Below are 11,018 nucleotides of genomic sequence, written 5' to 3'. Positions count from 1 at the left end.
TTCATAAGCTAAAAATCAATGTCTGTACATTAGCCGAACAATAACACACAGAAGTTCGAAATTCTTACAGGAAAGATTAAATTAGTGCCAGCTAATGTGCAAGATTCTCATAAGAGAGATTCGATTTGGAAAATATAACTTATTTCTCAGTGTATCGGGCCAGTGATTCCATAGTACCACTGCATGCTTAAATTCTATTAGTTTGGTCATTAATTTCTACTCCACAATAATTAGTGATGGGCCTGGACCTCTTTTATCACACTGTATTAATATTCCTTTCAAGGCAAAGTAGCAAAGGAGTCATGCCATTCTCTCTGCAGTGCCCAGCCAAATCAAATCAATAATAGCTCTAAGCCACAAGGCTCAATGAGATCAGGTCTCAAGTAAGAGTCAAGATTAGTTAAAAGATGAAATTAAGCTATAGCTATTTTAGGTAAAAGCAAAGTTCTAGGATTATACTCGTCAATTTTTTTATGTATTTTGATATTGCTTTACTTAATTCAGAAATTATTTTTATTTTGGTATAATCATCCTCAGAAAAAAATATAAATTTAAATACAGTGATGTAGTTAGTAATCCATAGTAATAGATACTTATTTTATATTATCCTGAGGAGGTAGGAAAAAATGCTCTCTGAAAATTCTTTTAATTTCTAATTTTTCCTCCTTCAAAGATATTTTTAAATATGGGATCATTAGAGATTATTTTCTAAGGAAATTCCTTCTACTCTGTGCCAAATGGTTTTGAAACACTCATCATTTCTCTCTGATGACAAACTATGTGGTATTGCTTCTACTTTTAAAAACAAAGGAAAAATGTGTTTACAGTTTCACTTTGAGACTCTTTAGGAAGAATTCTTATAACATTTAGTGAATAGTAAATAAATTTTAAACAAAAAGTTGGTTCAAAATCGAAAACATAAATATTCCACTTGATTCATTGACCACCACTGTATTTTGAGAATTAATTGATATAATTTTTATAATGTTCTGATAAATTTTGAAAGTACGTCAGTCCCAGCTTATATGTACAATAACTGATGTGTTTTGAATCTCCCACACATCATCCGACTTGTTATACCTTCATATTGCTTAGCATGTTTTTAAAAATTGTCAGCCTTTCCCTAATAGATATAGGAATTGACCATATCGAACAGTTTGGAGTTCCTTTACTTTCTTAAACGACACAACAGTATAGCTCTTCTCCTTTAAACTTTGCCGCAACTCTACTGAGTTTTCTGCTTATATTAATATTGCAGTCATGTACCTACCCGAGAACTTTATTCAGGCACATTCCAATAGGCTGCAAATATATTTTTTTCTTTTTTTGCCTTATGTCAGTTGGTCCAGGACATATCCTCTTCTTGATTAATACAACTCACATTAGTCAGGAGTCTCTCTGTTGCAATTAATAGAAGCCAAACTTGAGCTAAGTTAGGCAAAAGGAGATTTTGCTGGAAGGATTGGGGTGTTTTAGAGCTAAATTGCCTGAAAGAAAATCAGGGGAGCAGCTGTGTCCCAAGGACAGCTGGCAACAGCGACGCAGCTGCAGCTGAGACGAATGCTGTCTGCCTCGGCCTCTCTGCGCATTCCCTTCACTCCCTCTTACTGCAGATCAGATATCTCCTCCTTGTGGTAAGATACACAGCCTCAGGGCCTCAGCTAGCCCACATGGCACTTTTGTGCAAATTAGAAAAGGCACTCCTTTGGGTAGAGGCAGCCTCCCAGTTGCATAGTTTGGTGAGCAGAAGGCACCTTTCTGAAAAGAAAAAGCCACTTCTTTTTCTTGGATGCAGCCCTATTATATCAGGGCCCAAGGCTTGGTCGGCAAAAGCAAGTGAGATTTCAGCCCAAATTCCACTCTTCACCTGGACAGCTTTGCACGGAGTACAAACTGAACCTTGTGACCGAGCATGACCTCTAATTTCTCATAGCTTCTGAACTTTTCTAAAGATGAACTCATGCTTTTCTCAGGTCCACAGTCGAAAATTCTGTGACTAGACTCTGAATGGCCTACCTGAGGTCACATAACCACACATGACCAATCAGCTATGGCCAGGGAACAGGGACCTACAGCATCCACAAGTCTACTGTAGACCTTCCCTTGGCTTTGGGGTCACCCTCAGAGGAGAACAAATTTTTGTGAGCCGGGTAGATGACCTGCCCGCAGCTTCCACCTAGCCTTGGTTTTTTTTCTGAATAATTTTTATAAACTGATGATTATTTATTTATTGCAGCATTACTTTATCAAATATTATTGAATGAGCTGAGGAAGTAATTTGTTACTCATAATTGAAGGAGTTTCAGGTTTTAATTGCCCAATGATTCAGTTTTGAATTTGGTAGGAATAAACCCAACTTTAGAAATCAAAATATTTTTCTTTATCTTACGGTTATGATGTCTCAAACCTATCTTTCTGCTTATAATATAGATTTATAATGCTTCCTACATCACCTATAATCGCTGTTTCCAAAGAAGTATAAACGTTCAGTGATGTGTTTGGAGGATGTTCTATTTTCCTCAGCTTGTTTCAAGCGAACTGATGGCTATCTATTGGTATTAGTTTCATTATCAAATTTATCTCCACTCCAAAATTACAGTTTTTCTAGTTCATTTAACTTATACATTTTCCAGAGCTTTTTTCAAATAGAATTTTTTTTAATTATAAATTTTTTTTCATTACTAAATTTTTGTCAGTAGAATAACTGGTACAAGAAATAAAAAGTCACTTCCTTGATAACACTGCATTTCAAACTTCAGAAATAAGAATGACGAAATCTGAAAAACTTCGCCATTTGTCTTGACTTCTTTGTACTTCTGATGATAAATATAGGTTGATATGGTTCATCACTTAACTTCACAATTCTCAATCCATGTGTAGTGTTCTAGTCTGAAAACACTGTACTCTCTACATTTACATCAATTCCAGATTTACCCCAATCAATTAGAGTTACTGGTGATAACTGTGAAAATGAAATATGCAGTTATCAGTACCATTCTTGACTAACTAGGCATATTCTCAGAAATATTTGAGATAACTGAGAACACAGGCTTTATTCTGACATACTTTTTAAACAACTGTAATTATCTAGGCAGGAAAAAATGCACACCTGAATAGAGCTATAATATTTAAAGAGTAATTATCCTTAACATCACCAATCATTAGGGAAATGCAAATCAAAATCACAATGAGATACCATCTTACACCCATTAAGATGCTTATTGTAAAGTAAAACAAAACAAAACAAAAATAGAAAATAACGAATATTGGTGAGGATGTGGAGAAATTAGAAACTTCATACACTGTAGATGGAAATGTAAAATGGTATAGCTGGTTATAAAAAACAGTACGGTAGTTCCTAAAAAAATTAAATATAGAATTACCATTTGATCCAGCATTCCACTTTTGGATACATAACCCCAAAAATTGAAAGCAGAGATTTGAACAGATATTCGTGTACCCATTTTTATAGCTGCATTATTGACAACAGCAAAAAGGTGGAAACAGCCCTAATGACTATAGATCAATGAATGGGTCAACAAAACGTGGTATTTACATACAATAAAATGTTATTTGGATTTAAAAAGGAAAAAAATCTGACACATGCTATGACATGGATGAAACTTGAAGATTATGCTAATTTTTTTTTTTTTTTTTTTTTTTTTTTTTTAGGCAAGGCAACCCTTGGTTGACCTCACGGATTGCAAGGACCTTGTCAGCTTACTATCCCTTATTTATTTTATTTTTTACGCCTACAGCACCTGGTCTTCCTACATGGTCTAACATCCCAGTACTAACCAGGCCTGACCCTGCTTAGCTTCCGAGATTAGACGGGATCGGGCTTGCTGAGGGTAGCATGGCCATAGACAAGATTATGCTAAATTAAATAAGCCAGACACAAAAGGACAAATATATTTGATTTATGTGGGTAGATAGTGTAGTTAAATTTTGTACAGACGGAAAGTAGAATGGTATTTGCCAGGAGCAGAGGGGACAGTAGTGAATGGAGAGCTATTGTTTAATGGGTGTACAGTTTCAGTTTTGCAAGATGAAAAATTTCTGGGGATGAATAGTGGTGATGGTTGGACAACAGTGTGAATATACTTAACACTACTGAACTACACACTTAAAAGTGGTTAAAGTGGTAAATTTTATGTTATGTATATTTTATGACAGTAAAAAAATGTCAACTTCAACAAACATTTGTTCAGGCAAGAACATCAGTTCAATGGGAATAATGCTATTGGAGTGTCATCAATTAAATTATAGCAAAGTGCTCCTATTTTAAGTTTTTATTTTGTAACTCAATGAAAAATGGATTATTTAAAAACTATAACAGAACACAATTTATATAGCTGATATCTGCTGACTACAACTTTTTGTTCCCTTTGGGAATTTGGAATGAGGCATATTCTTTCATCAGCTGTAGCTCTCCCACAGTGACCCCACAAACTCTCATCTCTGAAGTTTATCATCTCTGGGGGATTCTGCTTAATCACTTCCAGGGCTTTATCTATATGCTGATCATCCCAAATCTGTGTCTCCATCCCAGAACTGCCTACTGAATATCTCCACTCAGATGTCATAATAGGGACCTCAAAGCCAATATATCAAATGTAAGCCTGTCCTCTCTCCTGCTTTCTCCTACTCCCTCCTCTGGCACCTCCATCTCACTACCCAGGCAACCATGTCCTAAACCCCAATCATTCTTTATCTTCTTCCTTTTCTTCATCATCCACTTCCAATAAGCCACTGTATTTCCCTCCTTCTATCATTCCAATTCCTCTCCTATGTCCGCCTCTGCCCAGGCTCTCTGCTTCCCTACTCACCCACACTGTTACCAATGCAAACTTAATACTCTTGGCAGCCATTAGGATCAAAATATGCCATAGTCTCTTGCGCTCTAGCAGGCAAAAAGATCTGAATGATTCTACGCAGAGTTTGCCTCTGTTTGAGGGTGCTCTGCACCTGTGGGCCACTCAGAGATCTCTTTGCAGATGCTCTGGAAATCTCAGTCAAGGCAACAATAATCATCTGTTCTTGAGTCTGGTCTCTATTTCTCCTTCTAGCCTCTTCTCTCAGCACTCCTCCATCCACATCCTTCATTCCAGCCACACTTCACTTGTGCTTTCTCTGGGCAAGATAAGCTATTCCTGCCTCCTTCTCTTTGTATAGGGTTTATATGACTGGAACCCAGCATTGTTGTGTGTGACCCATCCTCATATATAAAATAGAGTGAATATCTACCTCACAAAATTATAGTGAAAGTAAAATGAGATAACATATGCAAAAGCAATTTGTAAGCCATACAGTATAATTTTGTAATTCATCAAAGCTTATTTTTAATGCCACCACCTGCAAGAAGCCTTTTTGGTATCCTACGTAGAAATCATTCTCCTTCTCTTGGATAGACCATATTCCTTCATGGCTTCCCTCACATACACCTTAATTTATCCAAGTTCATGCTCCATGTTTACAACCAGATTACAAACCCTGTGAAGTCAGCATCTATTCCTACTCTGTGGCTCTCCCTCCACACTACGTAGGTCTCAAGGGTCTACAGTCTTTCAAAGGGTTGCAACTTCTGATTTGAGGAGGTAGAGACTAAAAGTTCCCAGTGGTGAAATAACAGGGAGTCTTTTGCTTGGGGTGTCCCTCGGATCATAGATCCATCTCCAGAGGATGCATCCATCTAGCAACACCCACTCCCTCTCCTCAAGCCCGGCCAGCATCAGACATGGCTGGTCAATCGTGGGCTCTGTCCTGCTGGGCCTGGAGGGTTTCAGTGACTTTTCCAGCACAGCTCCAGACAGCCATGACTTGTAGATGAATTTTAGCACAAGAGATTTAAAAAAATAATTAAAATAAATAAATAAAAACATTTACCATCCACTAAGCTTAGTGATTCCCCTAAATAGCTGGTCTAAGGTCACTACAGACCAAATTAAACGGCTAAAAAAAAACGGAGCAATCACCTCAGACCTGGCAAGTGGGTTGATAGGGCTTACAGGTACAGTCAAACCTGGACACTGGCTCAAGGCAGGCTACTGAGGAGAGCAAAGCCCAGCCTGTAATTATGCAAAGAGATTTTGACCCAGATTTCCAAGGTCACAGATTCCCAAAGGTTTCCCTTTCAGGAACCCCAGGAACCTCTTTGATGGAGGCAGGAGGCTAAGGATCTTGGGTTCCTATTAAATGCCTCCTCAATTTGCTTAGTGCCCAGTCACTTGTCTTTAGGTTTCTCTTTCACTGCCTAAAAAGGAGCCAGCAACGTGTACGCCTGCTTTCCTCAACGAAGGGCTTATGTGTAATTAAAAGGGATTATGCTTTGAAGGGGAAAATGAACCTTTAATCACCCAGAGAAGGACAAAGCAGACTGAGCAGGAGGTGCTCTGGGGCATTTATGTCCATTGCTGCCCGTGAACCTCAGCCATAGAGGAAGGGCTCCGAGTGATTTATGGGTCTTCTGTGGTCGCCATCATGGGCTTCGCGAGACAAATCCAGCTTTTGCTCTGGAAGAACTGGACCCTCCGGAAAAGGCAAAAGGTAACAGTCTGTGGTCTCAAAGTGAGGTGCAGAGCAAATAAATGGGAGGAGAGAGTGGGGTGGGGTGGGGGCGAGGAGGGTGAGCAGTCGATGGGCTGGTTGCTGCTTAGCACTGAAGCAGCACTTAACTGCCTGGCTGCTCTGTGAGCCTCTCTGACAAGTGTCCTTCACAGGAAGACATACTTCTCTATCCTGAGATGAGCGCTTTCCACCCGCAGCCACCATGGCCACATTCAAGTCTTCTTTTTCCTGTCTTGCCTATAAATCCATTGCCCACCCATTCCCCATCCTGGTTTTTAAACTTGCCAGTCCAGTCCACACAACCTTGAGCATCCTTCCTGTGTAGTGAGAAGAACCTAAGCCCTGAAGAACAGGCTCAATGGAAAATAATGCTCTCCAAGAGCTTCCCAGCGTGATACTGTACTTTATCGATTCTACGAGGCACATTGGTTTTTCACGTTTTCATATTTCTGAAATTGGAATGCAGCTCACAATCAAGTGACAGTTTAACAGGACACACTTGTTACTTCTATAGCATGCAAAAAAATCACAGTACATCTTACAATTGATAGTGTCTTAGATCCAATGAGATAGAACCATCACAGACATTCACTGAGCCCTTTCAGTGAGCAGACATAGGGCTGGGCGGGACCAGGGACTAATAGAACAAGAAGCAGATTCCATCTTGGACTCACTTCCAGTCAGGCTGGGAAAACTCGAGGTATGTTTTGAGACCAAAAGCAATAAAAGTAGCATAGGCCAAACACCAGGAAAGTACAGGCAAGAACCCCAAGAAATCAAAGTACCCAAGGGTGTACATGTAAATGCCAACCTACTTCTAAATTGTTTCTGGAAAGAGGTAACAAGTAAATATGTAACTAAGGAAATGTGCACTTTACTGCAGACTTGCAGTCGTGCAAATGCCGTATGACTATAAAATGACTATAGGAGCTGAAAGAGGAAAGAGAGAGGAGGCGAGAAGTGGGCAGGGCTGAGCTTAGAAAGACAGGAGCCGGGCAAGGAAAGGAGAGTTTGGAAGGTGGACAGGGAGGAAGATCTGCTGTGGAGAAGAAATTTGTTTCAAGCCTTGATTCTGGAGGGATTATGTAGGCAAGACAGGGTTTTCCTGGGTGCTGGAAGGGATGTGACAGAAAAAAGTGGGCCAACTGGTACGACATTTGAAGACTTACAGTTGAATGTCTCAGTCAGACAGAATTTAATATAAAAAGGTGTTCTCTAAGTACAAAGCTGGTAGCTGAAAGAGTGAAAGAGAAGTCCAAGGTGTCATGGAAGTGGCTATGGCAGGACACAGTGACCAGCCCTAGAGCAGAGAGGACCAAGAGAAGAAAATGGAATTATTAAAATTTGGAAATACACCAGTCTCAGAGGAGCTGAGACTCGGACCTGTGAGGAAGGGGTGCAATGAGGCTGCTGCTGGGGTCTCTGAGCCTGGTGTCAGTTCCAGACCCGAGAGGAGGGAGCCCTGGCTGGCTGGGGGTTTGGGCTCAGGGAAAACTGCTTAATAACTAGCACACGAGGGAGTAAGGGACACAATCCAACCCTGTGTACAGATGGTCCTTTCCTGCGTGTGGCTTGGACAGGACTTAGGGAGGCGGGAGAGGGAAGTCAAACTTGAACTTCTTCATCTGTGGGAAACACCACTGACATCAAGAAGCTTTCTTTTGTCAAAGCTGGTATAATTTTTCAAGTTGGTGTGAAAGTTATTTGTTGCTCCCAGGAGCCAAGTGCAAACAGTAGTCAGAGACTCAATCCCTTGTTTCCAGGAGCTTCCGTTCTAGGATGAATAGGATGAATACCGACAAAACTTAAAGGAGACTCATTATTAACTTCATTTATTTATTCATTTGTTCCTTTTGTCAACAAATACTTGATAACCACCAGGAGCTGTGCCAGGCACTGGGCATATAATGGCAAACAAGACAGTCATGGTCCCTGGCTGCTTGCCGGTCTGTGGAACAATGAAGAAAAGCCAATACGCAACTATCTTCCCTCCCCAACCCCCTCTTCCGTAAGAAACTAAGAGTCTCACTTACTTTTACTCGCAATGTGCTCTCTACGGCCATCAGGAAATATACCTGAGGACTGTGGCTCCTAGCCTGAAATGACTCTATTCCTGTGGCAAGCTTGTTGCTGTTACAGAGACTAACCTTCTTTTCAAAGACAGGATTTGGCTCCAAGCCCCTCACAGTTTGTTCTCTTTCTCTGGCATCGGTGAGTGTCCCCTGTTCAGGAACTCTATCTTTTCCACATTGCCAGCCCCTCTGGGGTGAGGTGGGGCAATTCATGCTGAAGACCTTAGCTTGGGGAATCTACCAGGATGCACCTAGTCTGGCTGATATTCTTTCGATGCCATCCTGATGGCCTGGAAATTGAGATCTCTTGTCTGGTATATCTCCAGCCCGCTTCCCCATAGCTACCACATTCCAGGAATTTCCAGGAGGTCTGGGTAAAGATAGAGGCATACTCCACAGCCCTCAGTAGCTCTGAGAGGGGTCTATGGTTCTTTCCCTAAGTTTTTGATTCTTCTAGAAGCTTCTGCCTGCACAAATGGTGACTCTAAGGGGGGAAAAAAGTACAACATGCTCAGCCCATAAACTCAGTTCCTACATTGTTAATTTCTCAAACTTCCATGGTTTTGGGTGTTTACTATTATGAGTAAGAGCAAAAACAGATACCAAGTTTCCCCATTCCTCCTCTCCCAATCCCTAAGGGCGTACGATGAAAATCTTCAGATGTTCTTCCCTCCCTTCCCCGCCCCCTCACCCCCATTAACATTTATCAAGTATTACTAAGTGCCTGGCACTGTACTGTCACTTCATTTAACCCTCACCTCACTTGCATGAGACAGATACTACTGTTATCCCCATGGGTACTGATGAGACTTCAGAGGTTAGTGACTGGTGGGGCTGGACCTAAAATTCCAGGATAGGCAAACATGGCCCTTACCCCACACTGCCCCCATGTATCAAGCCTTATCTAATAAGTTGACCATGAAGACCACAATGATAGGGTGGCCATCTAATTTTTCATCCAAACCAAGGCAGTTACAAAAGTGAGGGGGCACTTTTAACGATTACACCAGGACAACAAACGTAAACTAACACTGGACCTGGGCTGTATGGTCACCCTGCACATCCTGTATGGCCGGGTGAGTTAGACACAACCTCTGCCCTTGGTTTCATCCCCAGGTCCCAGACTCCCTGGCAGATGGTCCTGGGTCATATTCATTCAAGCTAAGAATTCTGTCTGGGCTCTGGGTGCAGAAGGGAGAATCGCACAGTTCATTTCGATCCTTGGCTACCCGCTTTTAAATTGAAAACAGAGTAGAGTGTGGGGGGATGTCTAACTGGCCAAGATTTAAAATAACAAGCACAACTCTGCCCTTCCCTGCGACCGTCCTCCCACATGGTAAAGAGAGGGGGAGGGGAAGCAGAAAAGAGAACAAGGAAATACCAGTTTGGAAAAAAAATTTCCACCGACCCCTTCTGAGTTTGGCTGGGCTTAATTAAAGTTACAGACATGTTTAAAGGGAAGGGGTGGGGGTAGTCAGAACTGCTCTGAAAACATGTTTTTAATTACGCTGTGGAATTTCTCCCTGGGGTATGCCCTGCACAGTTGAGCATCAAGGACAAGGATGCCGCTCTGGGGTGCGGGTACTGAGTACGATTCTGGGGGAGGGAGAAGAGGTTGTTGTGAGGACCTGCCAGGCTGGAAAAGAATTGCCCGTGGTCTTTGTGCAGGGAGTGAAGTGTGAAATGCAGTCTCTCCAAAACAAATGTTCACAGAGTTAAAACAATAACACTGACCTCAACAAATGTTTTTCAAAGATTACAACCACTATCGATGCCAGTGATTCTCAGACCCAGCTGCACATTTGGAATTACCTGAGAAATGTTAAAAAACAAAACAAAACAAAACGATGTCCCAAGATCAGAGGCACTAGTGTAGTTGATCCGGGGCATGCCTTAAGCTCCCACATGATTCCAGCACGTAAGAAATGCAGACCTAGGTCAACGAAGGGGATCACGTGAGGGGCAAGGATTACAGGCAGAAAATAGCAGCCCTAACTTAGAGATATGATAAAGAGGAACACCTGCAAAGACACACCTGTCCTAGGGCTAGGCAAAGAGTGAAGGAGGAAAGAATTCTGATTTGCCCCCTCCCCCCACGGATGGGAGGACTTTAAATCACAATGCTCGCAAAGACCAGATACTTCCAAAATATAAGGAGTGACTGACTGACTGAGTGACCGAGTGACTGAGTGAATAGATGAGAGAGTGTGTGACTAACATTGCAAAGAGGAATGAGATGCACAAGCTTGAGTCTGGGAATTTTATCCATGGGACATGTAGGCCAGGCTGGCTGATCCCACCCCTGGTCCCAGCCACTCTAAGGTGTGGAGCGGGAGACAGCGTATGGTTAGTTTCTCCCACATTTCCAAACTGGCAAAT

At 41.6% G+C, this 11,018-nt stretch overlaps 1 pseudogene; it reads right to left on the bottom strand.

Annotated features, from left to right (window-relative positions):
* Nucleotides 1-3,749: 3,749 nt before the first annotated feature.
* LOC120612379 (uncharacterized) lies at nucleotides 3,750-3,868 on the bottom strand (annotated as a pseudogene).
* Between the last annotated feature and the right edge of the window lie 7,150 nt (nucleotides 3,869-11,018).

The sequence above is a fragment of the Pteropus medius genome, unplaced genomic scaffold (assembly GCF_902729225.1).
Source record: "Pteropus medius unplaced genomic scaffold, Ma_sr-lr_union100, whole genome shotgun sequence".
Taxonomy (NCBI): Eukaryota; Metazoa; Chordata; class Mammalia; order Chiroptera; family Pteropodidae; genus Pteropus; species Pteropus medius.
This window is presented reverse-complemented; position numbering and strand designations above follow the sequence as displayed.